Source organism: Cenococcum geophilum, assembly GCF_001692895.1.
Source record: "Cenococcum geophilum 1.58 unplaced genomic scaffold K441scaffold_2, whole genome shotgun sequence".
Classification (NCBI taxonomy): Eukaryota; Fungi; Ascomycota; class Dothideomycetes; order Gloniales; family Gloniaceae; genus Cenococcum; species Cenococcum geophilum.
In genome coordinates, this window is record NW_027137560.1 from 1773735 (window position 1) to 1793129 (window position 19395).

A 19395-nucleotide genomic window follows, 5' to 3' on the forward strand; every position below is an offset into this window, starting at 1 on the left:
CTATAGCCTAGACCTTAAATTAATGCTAGAAATAGATGCCTTTAATAGGGTCGTAGCGGGAATTCTATTACAGTTATATCCAGACGGTAAATAATACCCTATTACTTTCTTCTTAAAAATAATGGACCTGGCTAAGTATAACTATAAAGTATATAATAAAGAAATGCTAGCTATTATTTAATTACTCTTCTAATAGCGCGTAAAGCTTAAAGGTATAAACTCCTAGATTAAGATATATATAGACTATAAAGCCCTAAAGTACTTTATAACTATAAAGCAGCTTATAAAATAATAAGCCTAGTAGGCTAAAACACTCTCTTAATTCTTCTTTACGATTATATATTATTCTAATAAGCAAAACTTTAAGGTTAATGCTTTAACCCAAAGAGAATAAGACGTAGGACCCTAGGATAAGCTAAAGACCTAATATTAGACGCGCGCCCTCCTCTATCCTAAATAGCTTAACCTATAAATTTTTAAGAAGCTAAACTCCTAGCTAAACGAGCTAGTATTAATAGAGGAGACCTTAAATAAACTAATAGGGCTAATTAACCGCCTCCTAACTGTAAACCGCACGGCTAACGCCCTAAAGGCCCTCCGCGATTAAGCCGTAAAAAGAGACCCCGATTTTAAAATAAAGGAAGGGTTACTCCTATACTAGGAGCGGCTTATAGTCCCTAATATTAATAATCTACGGACTAAACTAATCCGTAAAGCTTATTGCTAAGTTTCTACGGCATACCCTAGTAAAAACAAGACCCGTAAAATTATTAACTGCCGCTATTACTAGCTAAAAAATAGTTACGGATATTAATTAATATATATAGAACTGCGAAGACTATAGGAGAGCTATAATCCCACGGAATAAAACCCTAGGACTATTTAAGCCACTCCCAATACTAAAGCGCCCTTAATAGTATATCTTTATAAACTTTTATAAACTACTTAGGGACCGTAACAGATATAATATAGTTATGGTTATAGTTAACCGCTTTAACAAACGCCCGTTTTTAATTCCCTATTATAAAAATATTAATGCTAAAGAGGTAGCCTAGCTATATATCTATTACGTTTACTAAATTTATAGACCACTAGATACTATTATATCGGCCTTTTAGAATAAGTTTACCTAAATTCTAGGCATTAAGCTAAAGCTTTTTACGGCTTATTACCCCTAGACAGACGGCTAAATAGAGATTATAAATTAGTACCTAGACTAGAGGCTTAGGCCCTTTATTAACTATTTNTAGGANAACTNGTNTAAACTACTACCCTTAATANACTACGCNCAAGCAACCNTANCCNANNACTTNATAGGGTTTNCCCNNATTNAGCTAGAAATAGGATACTTACCCTATATAAGCTTTAACTAAAAAAGGCTAGAAGAACCCTAGACTGTATAGGAAAAGCTATCCTATACTAAGGCCTAATAGTATACTAAACGCTTAGAGGAAGCCTAGACGGTAGCCTATAAGAACCTAGAAAAAGCTTAAAGGTTAATAAAATAATAGGCAAACAAATACCGTTAAGAGCCCGACTTTACCCTTAGTAATATAGTCTAGGTTATAATAAGGAATTAGAAAACTAAACGACCTAGCCGTAAGCTAGACTACTAAATAGTAGGACTGTATAAGGTTCTTAAGAAGATAGGCAACTTATATAAGGTAAAGCTCCTAAATTTAATTAGGGTTTACCCTATCTTCTTATTAGATAAGTTACGGAAAGCTATAAACAACCTATTACCTAAATAAAAGAACGAGCTTCCCCTACTAGTTTAAGTAAATGGTAATAATAAATAAGAAGTTAATAAAATACTGGCCTATAAGATAGTATAGGGAATGCTAAAATACCGTATTTAATAAAAGGGCTATAATTTAGACCTAACCTAGTACCCTATATAGAACTTTATAGGCTGCCCCTAAAAGCTTAAAGAGTTCTATAATTAATACCCTAATATGCCTAGACCCCTAAGGTACCTAGATAAATAAATAGAATGCTAGGATAATAAAGATAATAAGTTACTAGAAGAATATAGGGATAAAAACGCCCTAAAGCCCTAATACAGCTATCTGCCAAATTCTGCTATATTCTACCGTTTTCTACTAGTACTATAAAATTTCAGATATCTAGGAACTTTAACCACCGGTTAAAGTTATCTAATTAGTTAAATCCGTGCTAAGACTTTTAGCGGCTACTCTTTCTAGCCTAGTGCTTNNACTTAGCCTANAATTNCCNTTTATACTTAGTCNGGACGTANTTNTATCCCNTTTATCTCCNTATCTTATATTTTATAATCCTATATTTATAAGCCTAGTGCTACCCTATTTCTAACTAAGCCTAAAGGTAGGCTTTCTTTTAAAGAGGGGGGTGATATAACGGCGCTATTGCACATTACCTGTTAAATTCTGCTATATTCTGCCGACCTATAATTGGCTCGCCTGGAGCTAGCGCCTTAGCGGCTTACCCTATATATTTGTTTATATTAGTCTTAGCGACCCCTTTTTTCCCTTCTCCTTAGCTTAGTATCTTTATAATATAGTATTCTATAAGCTTTAGTTTAGAGGCATTTATATAAGCTGTAATACCTATCTATATCTATAATTTAGGTAAGAGGTCGGCCCAATTAAAGGCTCTGCTTAATTCGATTGCGATTAATTATATTAATTTAAATCGTTCTCTATAGGCGTTTACTAGCTATATATTTAAATAGTAGTTATTAGGGTGCCTACCTAGGAGGCCTTAATTCGATTTAATTTGGTAATAGGCTAATATTAAGGCTCCGGCTATTTAATTAATCGATTAAATTAATCGTGGTATTTGCTAGCTAGTTATTTAAACGGTCGTTATCTAGTTCTAATAACGGTCGTCTAGTTTTAATAATAATCGTCTAGTTCTAATAATAGTTATCTAGTTTTAACGACGGTTGTCTAGTTCTAACAACGGTTATTTAGTTTTAACAATAGTTATTATTAGGTAAAACCTGAGTAGATAGCTATGTAGCTGCGAGGTATAGGCGACCCGCAGGCGACTTGCCTATAAGGCACGTGCGCTGCACATGCCTATAGAAACCCCTTACCTCGCACCTTAGACTCCTCCTTCTCCCTTAAGGATTCGTCTACTTATGCAATATACCCTATTGTTCTATCATTGGACTCCCTATCCACATCCTTACCTTACATTTAAATCCTTACCAATCCCTTTAGGAGGATAGCCGGTTTAATTTCTTACGATCCATAATGCCTCCAAAGACAAGATTAACGCCTATACTTGACGGCAATACGCCCGCGATATGACGGCAAAGTACCTCAGCATCTAGTGCAGATAAAAACGCTAGCAGCACACTAGCAGAATCCGAGCCACCTTCCGAATCTTAAGATTAGACATCTATAAACGCTGAAGACTAGTTTGACTTATATACTTAGGCTTAATAGGAGCTTAGTAAGGCTACTAGCGTTTTACCAAATACTACTAACCTAAAGGAGCTAGATAAGCTGGCTAATAAAATAGCTAACTTATGGAGCATTCTCGATTTAATAAAGCCCTCCTGTTGTCTCTCTAGTGAAGAGCATAAGTTGCGCAGCGAACGTATATAATGAACGAATCTCGACGCCCTAGTTAAGAAGTTACCGCCTAATATTGGTGGCACTATTTAACAGAAGTTCGACTGGTAGATTACTGCAATTAAGAATTAATTTAAGATTAACAACGCTAAGTATAACTATAAGTAACGTACGCGCTAGTGTCACGGCACTGACCTAACGCATACTGTTTTATACTATCTCGTACTATTTCCTACTATTAGCTAGCCCACCACTAGCGACTTGGCGGCTGGCCCTACTATTTATATATAATACCCCCTTTCTACCTTCTTCCCCTCTTTATACTATAACGTAGTTATTTAGTCTACTTTATTACAGCACTGTGACAGTTTATAGTATCTTTAATTTGCGCCCCGTCGCGATTACTAATTCCCCGTACCCTAGCTAATTAACCTCCGCCCTAAAGTAATCGCGACCTACACGCGCCCCTACTAAAACTAATACGTCCCTAGTATAGTCCTAGAACGATCCTTAGTTTTTACCTAGCGCCTAAATAGGCGACACTAATGACGCCGAAATGGCTGAAACCTAAAACCCCCGCGACGTTTTTGTAGACCTCTTTATAGAGATATACCCCAATATCGCGTGGATAATCCGCCGCTCCCTACTGTACCCTAAGACCTTTAAGCCTAGCAAAGCTTATCTTACCTTTATTAACTATACTAACGAGTTCCTTAGTAATATTAAAGTAGGACTATAGTGTATATATAATATAAATACCGCTAATAAGAAAGCTAATAAAAACCTTAGTGCCCTTATCGCTTCCTAGATAGGAACTATTAACTCCTAGGTAAAGACTATTACCATTCTAAAATAATTAACCCCTATAATAATGGTAGTAACCTAGCAGAAAAAACGGAGATTTAAAGACCCGCTAATATTTAGCGGAAAAGGCACCCTACTAGAATAATAAGCTAATTTTAAGACCTGGTATATTAAGATTAAGGGAGTCTTTAACTAGGACTAGGACTACTTTAATATAGTTTAGTCCTAGATCCTTTATATCTCGGATATACTAGAGAATAAGGCCTATAAGTTTATTAAGTAGGGCCTAAAGCTTATATATAAGAACCCAAATAACATATTTACGTGGAAATGGCCTACTAAGGAAGATATACTTAAAGATTTTACTACTTACTATAAGGTCCTTAATATAACCTAGGTCGCAAAAAATAAGCTTAACTATTTCCCCTAGGGCGAGCGTAATTACTAGTCTTAGAAGGGAGAGCTTAATAAGCTAATAGTCCGCGCTAAGAAGATAAACGAATAAAAGGTAGACCTACTCTAAAAGTTTATCTCTCTAAAGATAGAAAAGCTGGTACTTGGACTTGCCTATAAAATTAATAATAGCAACTATACAGGTTAGAGTAAGTAGATGGATATATTCGCTAAGAACCTTATAAACTATGTATATTAAGCCAACCTTAAGAAGAACGCTAACCACTACCTACCTGCCTAAGCCCCTGCCCCTATATTAACTCTAACCCTAGTAGTAACTAGAAAACCTATAAACCTTAATAAAATCTTAAACACGGAGCGTAAGCGCTATATTAATAATAGACTATACCTTACCTATAGCCTACCTAGCCACTAAAAGGATGCCTATAACCCCACTACGTTAGGAAAAAATTTAGCAGCATTTAGCCAGCATTTTTAGCATTTTATAGCATTTCGTAGTATTTAAAACAGACTATACGCATTAAGTAGCATCTAGGCAGCTATATATATATATTATATATAAAAAAATTATTTTTAGATAGATAATTGGATATAGTATATTATATAATAATTTTTTTATAAATTACTTATAACTTACGTAATTTATAAGTAATTTATAAAAAAATTATTATATAATATACTATATCCAATTATCTATTTAAAAATAATTTTTTTATATATAATATATATATATAGCTGCCTAGATGCTGCTTAATGCGTATAGTCTGTTTTAAATGCTGCGAAATGCTACAAAATGCTGAAAATGCTAGCTAAATGCTACTAAATTTTTTCCTGACGTAAGATAGTAAACCCAGTCCTAATGCTACCCCGTTAAATAACGCGAACTAATAACCGCGAACGCGGCGACTATAGAGTCTATTATAGACGCGGCGACTATGGAGCCTATTATAGCCGTAGCGGACGACCCCCCCCCTTAACCCTACGGCTTAGTTACTCTAAACTATGCCCTATATAGGAGCCCAACCCGTTAACAACGCCTAGTATTAGCGACTTCGTGCTAGCGAATACGAACACGGCTATGTCGTCGGCGAGGTATTGTCTTTCTATACCCTAACTAAAACTAAGACTAACACTACCAGCTAGATGGACACTGGACCGCCCCGCTAAGATAGCCCTATACCCTAGTCGTTAAAAGGTAAACCCTTAGACTAAGTCGCGCCTAAGGGTCTAAACCATATAAGGAGGAAGACGAGAAGATTAGGTCCCTATTACTAGATTAATTAGTTCTTTTTATTAGTAAACTGCTATTTAATCTTAAATTAGTAAATAGTAATAAGAAATTAATCCTTATTTAAACCTAACTCTCCTTATTACGTAACCTATACCCCTAAGTTTATATTAATATAGTAAGCTTAGTAGACTCCGGTAGTACTATAATGGTATTTACTAACGTAAAGTCTATTATAAGAAAGTATAACGTTATAACTAAGAAGCTACTGGCACCTAGGCTACTGCGCCTCGTAGATAGTATTCTAACTTTGCTTATTACGGACTACTTTACCGCCTAAATATTAATCGGCCTCTATACTAAAGCTATACTCTTTTTTATTACTAAACTCTCGCCTACTACCCTAATTATCCTAGGTATACCCTAGCTTTAGAAGTACGAACCTTGTCCTAGCTTTAGGAAACTTAAAATCCGCTTTAACTTAGACTACTACTTTAGGTACTACCTCTTATAGGAAATAACCGACGTTAATAGGGACGCCCTATGTAGATACTTAGCACTACTAAGCCTAGTGCCTAGGACTATATATAAAGCCCTAATAGTAAAAGACGTTCCTAATAAAGGGGAGCCTATATAGCTGTAAAGAAATAAGATAGTGGAAGACTAGATTACTTTAGCACTTAAGACTAAAACGACGGGCTAGCCAGCCCTACTAAGACTAAGGAAGAAGGTCCGCTTTACGCTATTACTACTAAGAATCTAACCCTAACCTAGGCACTACTTAAACCCTAGCCGCCTATTCTAATACCCGGAACTAAGCTATATACTATATACGTATATTATAGCTCGCGTTATAGTAAGGACTAGCTATAGAACTATTAAGACCTAGATAATAGAAACCGCACCACTGTAACGCCTAACCTTATACCTATCTCCTACGCGTACCGTATAGAGCTTATTAGGAAATTTTTTTTGGGTATATTGTTGTAAGCGAAAATCGGGGTCTGCAAAACCTGCGTAAGTCGCGATTTTAGCGATTTGCGGCAACTTGCGGCGATTTACTATAAATACATAGGCTACCTATATAAATCGCCGCAAATTGCGACTTAAGTAGACCCTAATTTTCGGCTGTAATAAAAACGCAATAAAAATACTATAAAGCTCTACATAAAGCTCTATATAAAGCTCTGCACGAAGCTCTGTATAAAGCTCTATACGAAGCTCTATACGAAGCTCTGTATAAGGCTCTATATAAAGCTTTATACAAAGCTCTGCACGAAGCTCTATATAAGGCTCTGCACAAAGCTCTATATAAAGCTCTGTACGAAGCTCTGTACGAGGCTCTGTATAAAGCTCTATACAAAGCTCTGTACGAAGCTCTGCACGAAGCTCTATACGAAGCTCTGCGTATAGAGGCTCTATACGAGGCTCTGCACGAAGCTCTACACGAGGCTTTGTACGAAGCTCTATATAAAGCTTTGCACGAAGCTCTATACGAGGCTCTGCACGAAGCTCTATATAAAGCTTTGCACGAAGCTCTATACAAAGCTTTACACGAAGCTCTACACGAGGCTCTATACGAAGCTTTGCGTATAAAGGCTCTGTATAAAGCTCTATATAAAGCTCTATACGAAGCTCTACACGAAGCTTTATATAAAGCTCTATATAAAGCTCTATACGAAGCTCTATATAAAGCTCTGTATAAAGCTCTATATAAAGCTTTACACGAGGCTCTATACAAAGCTCTATACGAAGCTCTGTATAAAGCTTTATATAAAGCTCTATATAAAGCTCTATATAAAGCTCTATACGAAGCTTTATATAAGGCTCTGTATAAGGCTCTATATAAAGCTCTATACAAAGCTCTGCATAAAGCTCTATACAAAGCTCTACGTATAGAGGCTCTATATAAGGCTCTATACGAAGCTCTATACAAGGCTCTATATAAAGCTCTATACGAAGCTCTATACGAAGCTCTATATAAAGCTCTGCACAAAGCTCTATATAAAGCTCTGTATAAAGCTCTATACGAAGCTCTATATAAAGCTTTGCACGAGGCTCTATATAAGGCTCTATACGAAGCTCTGCGTATAAAGGCTCTGTATAAGGCTCTGCACGAAGCTTTATACGAGGCTCTGTATAAAGCTCTATATAAAGCTCTATACGAAGCTCTATATAAAGCTCTATATAAAGCTTTACGTGAGGCTTTATACGAGGCTCTATATAAAGCTTTATATAAAGCTCTGTATAAGGCTTTACACGAAGCTCTGTATAAAGCTCTATATAAGGCTTTATACGAAGCTCTACGTACAGAGGCTCTATATGAGGCTTTACGCGAAGCTCTATATATAGAGGCTCTATATAAAGCTCTGCACAAAGCTCTATACGAAGCTCTACGTACAGAGGCTCTATATAAGGCTTTGCGCGATATACAGAGGCTCTATACGAAGCTCTATATTGGGTCCCCGCTATATTCCTAATAGCCTCTATATATGCCTCTGCCAAGTGTACCCCTTATCTATATACCTAGGTAGCTACCTTATTTTTTACCCTTTCTTCCTTATATCCTCCCTACCTAGGGAGGCACCAGAACGGCAGCTAGCTACGGACCGTCGCTAGAACTAGACGACCGTTAACTATCGCCAGAGCCAGACAACCGTTACTGGAGCTAGACGACTACCGTTTAAATATATAGCCAGCGAACGGCTATAGAGAACGATTTAAATTAATATAATTAATCGATTAATCGAATTAGGCGGAGCCTTTAATTAGGCTAACCTTTCCCCTAAATTATAGACAGGTAGGTATAGACAGTAGGTATAGACAGGTAGGTATAGATAGTAGGTATAAATAATAGGCATAGGTAGGTATAGATAGATAGATAGATAGATAAGTAAGCAGGTAGACAGATAGGTAGGTAGGTAGATAGGTAGGTAGGCAGGTAGACAGACAGGTAGGTAGGTAGGTAGGTAGGTAGGTAGGCAGGTAGGCACTAGGCCTAGTTAGGAAATTAGTATACAGCTAGCGGATTATTAGGAACACCGCTAATTGACAATTTAGAGCTTTTGCGAAAGGCTTCCCCCTCCTAAGTAGATAGCTCTGTATTTTATATAGTTATAATATAAATATATTTAAAAGTATATTATAGCAACCTATGGGGATATAGTTACGATTTATATAGTTGTTATAATTTATACAGTTTATACAGTTTATACAGTTCGTATAGTTTGTACAGTTCGTACAGTTTATATAGTTTGTACAGTTTATATAGTTTGTACAGTTTATATAGTTTACGCGCTATTTATTTATAAGGTAGCAAAATGCTAGCATTTATTTAGTAGTTAAACGTTTTGCCGCAATTTGCTATTAAATACTGCAATTTTATTGCAAAACGTACGGTTTACGCAAATCGCTATAGACCATATACAACCACCGCGATCGTATAGTTTGCGGCGATTTGCCGCAAACCGCAACAACCAGCCACAAAAAAAATTTCCTGATGCTGCCGCCTTATTTCCGCCCCCTTAGGCTAACTAAGCTGTGCTAGCCTAGCTATAGCACTAGAGAACTAGATATGCCCTAACCTAGACGATATTAAATGCACTTATGCTATTAATTTTACCTAGTTCTATAAATAAAAAGATGTAAAAGTAATAAGGATCTATATAGCGGAGCTAGTAGAACTAGTTAAATAAGATAAGTACCGATAGCTGCTTAAAGAGCTGCCTATAGGCCTAATAGAAGTATTAAACCTATTAAAAAGGTCTTTCTGCTGGCTGGTGGAAGGCGACTATATAATAAAGGAAGCCCGTAAAGTGCTCCCCCCCTATTTCTATAACTTTTTTAAGATAAATCTAAAAACCAAACCCAAGCTTTTATATTGGAAGATAGTTAACACTAATATTAAAAAATTCCTAAAAGGTAAACCAGGATTAACCCGTAAAGATATTTTATAACGCCTATTAAAGGAGTTTAGTAAATATATTAAGCACTTTCTCCCTAAAAATATAGATAAGCTGCCTTCTTACCGACTATGGGACTATAAAATTAAGATTACCCCTAAAAACTAGGCCCCATACTATAAAAATAGACCACTCTTACCTACTAAACTTAGGTATGTAAAGAAGTGGATTAATAAGATGCTGGATAAGGGTTTTATCCGTAAATTGACCTTACCAGCTACTATACTACTCCTCCTTACTGCTAAGCCCGGCGGCGGTGTGTAAATCTACTATAACTACTAAGGCCTAAATATAGTTACTATTAAGAATTAATACCTACTGCCACTAATCCGCGAGATACTTGACGCACTTTATAGTGCTAAGTACTTTACTAAACTTAATATAATTGCTGCGTTTAACTAGATCCGGATTGCGGAGGGCTATAAGTGGCTTATAGTATTTATTACCTGGTTTAGACTCTATAAGATGCTAGTTATACTATTTAGCCTCTATAACGCACCCGCTATGTTTTAAAACTATATTAACTATGTTTTATATAACGCCCTTAATGACTACTATACTGCCTACCTTAATAACGTCCTTGTCTTTCTAAAACACGCGCTGAGTACACTAAGTATATAAATAAAGTCATCTAAAGACTTGGCAATACTGGACTTTAGATTAATATTAATAAGTCTAAGTTCTACTTTACTAAAACAAAATACCTTAGCTTAATTATTTTAACTAATGGCATAACTATGGACCTTAAGAAGGTATAGGCTTTACAGGAATAGAAGGACCTAATATTAATTAAAGAACTATAATAATTTCTTGGCTTCGCGAACTTCTACTAACGATTTATCTAAGGCTACTTTGCTATTGCTACACCTATAATAAAACTCCTAAAGAAGGATATCGGATAGCTATAGGGACTAGAATAAGCTAAATCATTTAAGGCCCTTAAGGGAGCCTTTACTTTAGCACTAGTATTAGCATACTATAACTATACAAAGAAAACAGTAGTAGAGATAGACGCATTAAATTAGGCTTTTGGTAGAGTCCTTTCCTAGTATAATAATAACGGAAAATTAAGACTGGTCGCATTCTTTTCCGTAAAGTACTCTATACTAGAGTGTAACTATAAGATCTATAATAAAGAACTCTTAGCTATTATTAAGGCTTTAGAGAAATAGCGTCCTAAGCTATAAGGGACTAAGGAGCCGTTTAAAATTATTACCGACTATAAGAACCTATAGATATTTATAACTACTAAGCAGCTAAACTAGCGCTAAGTCTGGTAGGTAGAGTTTCTTTTATAGTTTAACTTTATAATTATATATAGACCTAATAGCAAAGCTACGCTCCCTAAGCTGGCTACTAGAAATAAGGCCTAAGGACGCTAATAATAAACGCCTCCGCTACTAAGCCTAAGTTATTATACCGCCCTAGAAAGTTAACCCTATAATCTTAGAAGAATTACTATATAAGTCCCGTAACTCTAATAACGCGGAGTTTATAGCTACTTTAGACCCTAAAATAGCCGAAAAGTCACTGGATAAGTTAATTTGGCTAGGATATTAGGAGAATAAACTCGTAAGAGATATAGTAGCAGCCCTACGTAATTAGAAAGCTCGCCGTTAGCCAAAGAAGATTAGGAAATTACTTTATTATAATAAGTTAGAATATAGTATTATTAATGGATAAATCTACTTCCACTAACGTCTCTTTATCCCTAACGCCCTAGACCTCTACCTAGAAGTTACCTATTACTCTTATAGTAGCGGCCCCGCTAGTTACCCCGGCCGGGTTAAGACTCTTAACCTCTTAAACTAAATATACTGGTGGCCAGAAATCTCCTAGTTCACAGCTACCTTCGTTAAAGACTATACCCTATACTTTTGCACTAAGACCCCCCGTTTTACCCCGTCTAGTTTCCTAAAGCTACTAGAATTACCCACTTGCCTATAGACTAATATCTTAATTAACTATATTATAACGCTGCTAGTATACTAACGCTATGGTAAGGTATATAAATATATCTTTATTATTATAGACCGCCTAACTAAAATATAATACTTTATTTTAGTAATAGGACTCTTAATAAAGGAGCTAGTTAATAGCTTTATTAATAATGTGTATAAGCTCTACAGTGTACTAAGCATAATTATCTCTAATTGCGGTATATAATTTATTAGCGACTTCTAGCGATAACTAAGTAAACGCCTTAAGATAACCTTATAACTAAGCTTAGCCTAGCACTTAGAAACGGACGGCTAAACTAAAATTATTAACGCTGCTGTAAATAAATACCTCTATACTTTCGCTAGCTTTATATAGGACAACTAGGTTAACTACCTACTGCTTACTAAGTTTGCTATAAATAACCAAGTTAATAAGAGTATAGGCATCTCCCTGTTTTTTGTAAACTATGGCTTTAACCCTCGGCTTAGAATTAAGCCTGCTAGCTCTTACTTACTAACACTATTAGTATAAGTAAAGAAGGAGTTCCTCCGCGTAGACTCTATGGCTAACCGCTTTAAGCGGATATTAATATAGCTTAAGGCCCTAGCTTGGATTTTATAGCAATGCTATAAAGATAATACTAATACCTGTAGGGATAAGAGCGCGTTATTCTATAAAGGTAATATAGTTATAGTTAGCTTAGAAAATATAAAGATAAATAGACCTAAGAAGAAATAGGATAATAAATGGGACGGCCAGTACCTTGTACTTATAGTATACTAAGGGGCAGTTATAGTAGACCTCCTAGACCATATTTAAGTAAATAAATCCTTTTATATATCTAAGGTCCGCCTTTAGGCTGCTAAAGAGATCTCTAGCTAAGTAAATATTAATACTATAGAGCGCCGTAATGTATAAGGACGAGTGGTAGAGAGAGATAATAATGGCAATATAGAAGACAAATAGGAGTTTAAGAAAATCCTTAATGTATACGACGAAGACCCCTAGGGCCTAACTTATAAGATTAAATAGAAATATTATAAGGATATAACCTGGCAGCTAGAGGAAGACCTAAAGGGTTGTAAATAAGCTATATAGCGCTTTTATAAGCAATACCCTAAGAAGCTAAGACCCCTAAACTAGGTATAAGATAAGGAAAAGTTACGCCGAGGTTGTAGCCGACCACCGTATTAAAATTTATAGTGGTTAAGATGTTATAGAACTTTAACTAGTGGTTAAAGTTGTCTAATTAGCCAAATTCTTGCTAAGAAACGCCACACGGACTAATTTAGGTGGTAGTATAGAGTTCTGCCGACCTTACTTACTAAACTAACTAATTAGGATTTTCTATGCCCGGTATAGAAAATCGCTATTAGCTTAGTTAAGGGTAGTAAGCGGAACTAATATCTTTATAGTAAAAAATAGGTAACCCCGCATACTGCCTATTTTTAAGTTATCTATTTAGTTTAGGGACTAAACCATCTAGGGGAGAGGAGTACTATTACGGCACTGACCTAACGCATACTGTTTCCTACTGTTAGCTAGCCCACTACTAGCGACTTAGCGGCTAGCCCTACTATTTGTATATAATACCCCCTTTCTACCTTCTTCCCCTCTTTATACCACAACGTAGTTATTTAGTCTACTTTATTGCAGCACTATAATAGCTAGGCTATTAAAGGTCTTATAAAAGAGAAGACAGTTACCTAACTAGTATATTACTGCCTAGGCGCTAAAGATAAGGGTCCTCTACTATAGGATAAACTTAAGACTATAGTCTAAAACTAGATTAAAAACCCTATAGTAAGACGCTTTAAAAATGCTACTATGTACTATATAACTATAATAAAGGAGAACTAAAAGTTTAATACCTTTTTAGCCCGTATACGTAGCTTAAAGGACCTCTTTTTATATACCCCTTTTATTAACCCTAATTAGCAGGTAGACTTTTAGTTCTTATATCTCCCAACCTACCTATAGGCAGAGCTCTTCCGCTAGAACTTTGCTATATAGGTAAAAACCACTAAGGACCTCTTTATAGAAATCCGCTATATAGAGTAATTACTTAATACTATAAAGCTTACGGAAGACCGCGTAGCTAGTAATAGCAGATCCTTACGCCTAAAGCGCGGTCATAGTATAGGCTCTATAGGGTTAGGTTTAGAGAACGGAACCCTAGAAAGGCGACGCTTTCCTAATCAAGCTTTAGGGGAGACTACTTAATAGCTAGATAGCTTAGAGGACCCCCTAAACGCTGGCGATACGCCTACGCATTATAAGAAGAACGTAGGTAGTAATCGCAAAGAATACTAGCGGTAAACCGCTATAAATAATGCCTAACTATTAGGTAGTAGGTCTGTCCGTAATCGGGGTCCTTTAACTAGGGTTCTTTAACCTATTAGTAACCTACTAGTAGTGACCTATACTAACGACGTATATTGGTAGATAGGTTCGTTTATAACTAGGGTCCTTTAACTAAGGTTTATAACCTATTAGTAACCCGCTAGTAGTAACCTATATTAATAACCTATGTATAAGTCTAAAAATTCGGATACCATATACCCTTAAACGTATACCTTATATAGGCGTATCGCGACCTAACGCTAAATAGGGAGAAAGGGAACATATTATAGTATATATTGCAATAAATACGCCCTAGGGTAAAGTCTGCCTATATGCTTAATATAACAATAGGTGCCAAATTAACCCTTAATACTATACAAAAGTTACGGGTTATAGGCCTTATGGGCGGCCCTAGTGCTACTATATTAATACCCTAGCGCTAGCGGACTAGAGCGTCTTACTATTCTTACTAAGACTTTAACCGGCCTAATAGCGCTAGACCCTCTAGCCTAGGTAACGGTCCCCTATAACGACCCTATAAATTACCTTATTAGTACTAGCTTTACGTAAAGCCTTATACTATAGTAAGTAGTAGTAGCTACCTTAACCAAAACGGCTTATAGAATATACCCCTAAGTTACTAGTCCATCTATAGAGTATAAGGGACGCCTTTATACGCTCTATACGCGACTACCTAGGGGTAAGCTCTTGCTAGTAATATAATTAAGGACTCCTAAGGCAAAACAATAAGGTTTGGCCTTATTAAGGATCTCTATAAATACCTAGGTAACTATAATGCCTGCCAACGCTCTATTGCGCCGCTATATACCTTATAGCGAGCTATAGCCTTTTAAGGCCCCTACCTAAGCCTAGCAGCATTATCTACTTAACTATTACGGATCTCCCTAAGTCTAAGACACCTCCTTATCCTTATAGACCGTTTTATAAAGCTAGTATACTACTACCTAGCCTTATAGCTAAAGCGTAAGCGAAAGGCAAGCGCTATTATTAAGACATATCCTATATTAAAGAAAGGTAGAGGATATAGGGATTAAGAAATAAGCTAATACTTATAGTAAGAGTTACGGTATATATATAGGGTAAAGCTTAATTTATTAACATCCTATATAAGCTATACTCTAACGTAACCTGGCGACTCCCTAGCGACTCGCCAGCGACTTATAGGCGGGGCTACGGCGTACAATAGTGACGAAGCTTAATTCGTCAACATACTGTATATACTACAACCCTTTAAAAAGTACTCTCCCTAGACCTAGTCTGTTACTCCATACTACCTTTACAGACTATTTATACTAGATAAGTCTATCTATAACCGGAGTCCTTTAACTAGGGTCTTTAACCTACTAGTAACCTACTAGTAGTAACCTATACTAATAACTTATACTAGAAGATAGGTCTATCCGTAACTAGGGTTTATAACCCGCTAATAACCTACTAGTAGTGACCTATACTAATAACTTATACCGGATAGGTCTATTTATAACTAGGGTCCTTTAACTAGGGTCTTTAACCCGCTAGTAACCTACTAGTAGTAACCTATACTAACGACTTATATATTATCCTACACCCGTCTATAACTAGGGTCCTTTAACTAGGGTCTATAACCTACTAGTAATCTACTAGTAGTAACCTATATAGACAACTTATATACTATTCTATGTATATACTACGCAGATAACGCGTAAGGCTAAAGTATAGGTTAGCGGCGGATTTAACGGGTATATAGCCTTACCGTCCTAAATCTAGCCGTATATAAGTAACTTATAACCTACCTACAAAGTATATATAGTGCTACGCCGGTATAGCGTAAGGTTGAAGTAGGGTTAGTAGTGGATTTAATGGGTATATAGCCTTACCGTCCTAAATCTAGCTGTATATAAATAACCTATAACCTACCTATAAGGTACTAGCGACCTACCTATATAAGTAAACCTTTAGAATATATCTACTAAATTTAGGTAATAGTATTAAGCTACTAGCTCTACCTATTAAATAGACTAATTAGGATTTTCCATACCGGGTATATAAAATCGCTATTAGCTTGGTGAAATATAAGGAAGTCTTAGCAAGCTAAATCTAACTAATTAGACAACTTTAACTAGCGGTTAAAGTTCCTTAATATCTTTACGCCGCGCAAGTGTACTACCTGTCTCTCTATACGCAAAATTAGGACGCTCTTTCCCTTCCAATTTTTTCCTTCTAAAGGTTTTTATAGGGTTTTATCGAGGCCTAAGCATATAAAGGATCGGGGACGACCCTTTTTAAAAGGGGGGGCATTGTTAGGTAAAACCTAAGTAGATAGCTATATAGCTACGAGGTATAGGCGACCCGCAGGCGACTCGCCTATAAGGCATATGCGCTGTATATACCTATAGAAACCCCTTACCTCGCACCTTAGACTCCTCCTTCTCCCTTAAGGATTCGTCTACTTATGTAATATACCCTATTGTTCTATTATTAGACTCCCTATTTACATCCTTACCTTATAGTTATCTAGTTTTAATAACGGTCGTCTAGTTCTAATAATAGTTATTCCTAGGTAGAAAGGATATAAGGAAGGAAAGGTAGAAAATAAGGAGGTATTTAAGTATATAAGGGGTATATAAAGACACGTAGAGGATATTAGAAATATAGTGAGGATCTAATAGCACTATAGGCTAGGAGCGCTGTTAGGACAATTAAGGAAAATTAAAGTCGGAGCCTACTAAGAAGCCTATTAGGAGCCTACTAAGAGGCCTTTAGGATTTTAATACCCTAATAGCAATAAACGTAATAATAGTAATAATATTTATTTTATAGCTATAAGCTAGTATAATGCTAGTATATAGCTCTAAGGCTTAGCTAATATAGTAGAAAGCTAGTATAGAGCTTTAGGGGGTTAGCTAATATGACGGAAAGCTAGCGTAGAGCTCTAGGGGGTTAGCTAATATAGTAGAGAGCTAGCCCTAGGCCCTAAAAACACTTTTAGTATAACTAAATTTTATATACTACCTTCTGTTTTCCTAACAATATAAACAGTGTTTAGGTTTTTTATAAATCTCGCCAAAGTCCCTTAAACTAAGAAAAGCAATTACCGTCCTAAATTAGCTTAGTGGATAGTGCGGATATTCCTATATCTATATAATCGATTTCTTAGTCTAAGCTTCTTACCTTAGTAGGCTTAGACGTGATTCCGTTAGTGCGGATTTTTAATTAGTTTATAAGCTAACTAACTAAGAAACCTAACTTTTTTTTATAATTTCCCCTATACTCACGGTTAAATTACTTAACTATAACGGCTTAAAATACTACTAAAAGTTAATCGATTAGAGAGACGACCTAATATTTTATAAATATTGGGTCTAAATTAGCCTATAACTGCCTAAAGTTAAGATTATTTTTGCTAAAAAAAAACCCCGTTTTTAGGAATCCTAATATTACCTATAATGTTATAATAAGTATATATATAAAAGTCAAAAATCTATTACTAATATATCTGGTTCTTACGATTATTTTAAGCCTATATACAGGCCTAGACCTTAAGTAAGTAGTTTTAATAATTTTATTAAAGATTGTATATATCCCTATACAAATTTAGGCAACGTGACTTATAATGAATGTCGTAACGGATATCGCAATAGACGTTGTAATGAGTATATATATAAGGCCTAAAAATCCATCAATTATAGAGCTAGTTCTTACGATTATTTTAAGCCTATATACAGCCCTAGATCTTATATAGGTAGCTTTAACAATTTCGTTAAAGATTATATATAGCTCCTATATAAATAAGTCGCGTCGCTTAATAAAGTCTAGAAAAGTCCCTTAGACTATATAATTAACTTTTTAATAAAAAAGGTTAGTAATATCCGCTTGCGGATATATATAAGTCCGTTAATTAATTCTTCGGTCTAAACTTACTAAGGTAACTGAGCTTCTTTACCTTAGTAAGCTTAGACGTAATTCTATTAGTGCGGATTTTCAATTAGCCCATAAATAGATGACTAACTATATTTATAGTATACCACTAGAATTACGTTTAAGGGATATTTTTAACGTTTATTACGTTTTTTAATAATATTTGCGTTGCGGAGGTTACGGATATTGAAATAACTCAACACTAGTATTTAATATCCTTTCCTAAAGTTTATCAATTATATAACAGAACCTAGGCTTTTAGGCTATATTATTTTTATTACTTAGGTATTTTTAGGTCTTATACTTATTTTTATAGAAAAAAAAAGACGTTACTAATAATTGTAGAACCCTATATAATTTTATTAAACGCTAGCTAATATATATAAAACCTATATAGATCTATAATAGGTACCCTAAGGTACCTACTATAGCTAGGCGGATATATAATATCCGCGTTATACTAGATAATCTCCCTCTAAACCCTATTATATACTAACTACTAAGTTATAGATATTTAAGCCAACCTATAATATACTGCTATAAAAACTTATTATATAGAGAGGTAGAAGGTTAAATAAAATACTAGAATAGCTGCTACTATATTAGGTACCGGATACTCAAAATCGAAGAAGTTATAGGATAGAGCTAGGAGCGACGGCTGTAACGTCCTCAATTACACTATAGGTCTCTTTAAGTAGAGCTTTAAGTAGAGCTTCGTGCAGAGCTTTATATAGAGCTTTATATAGATCCTTATATAGAGCTTTAAGCAGAGCTTTAAGTAGAGCTTTAAGTAGAGCTTTATATAGGAGCCTTTATATATAGAGCTTTATACAGAGCTTTATACAGAGCCTTTATAGGCAATTTAATTAACGTAATGCCCGTTTAGCGGCGCTTTTTACTAGATATCGTAGAGGCGTATAGAGTAGATATACTTATCAATTATAGAGCTACTTCTACGGATTAATTTAACGGTATTTTTAAGATAATAGCTACTATAGGGGTAGAGATTAATTTCGTTAAAGAAGGTAACTACTCTATATATAAAACAAGTCGCGTCGCTTAATAAAGTTTAGAAAAGTCCCTCAGACTATAAAATTAACTTTTTAATAAAAAAGGTTAGTAATATCCGCTTGTGGATATACGTATGTCCGCTAATTAATTCTATAGTCTGAGCTTGCTAAGGTAATGAGCTTTTAAGGTAATAAATTAATTAGCAGATATACGT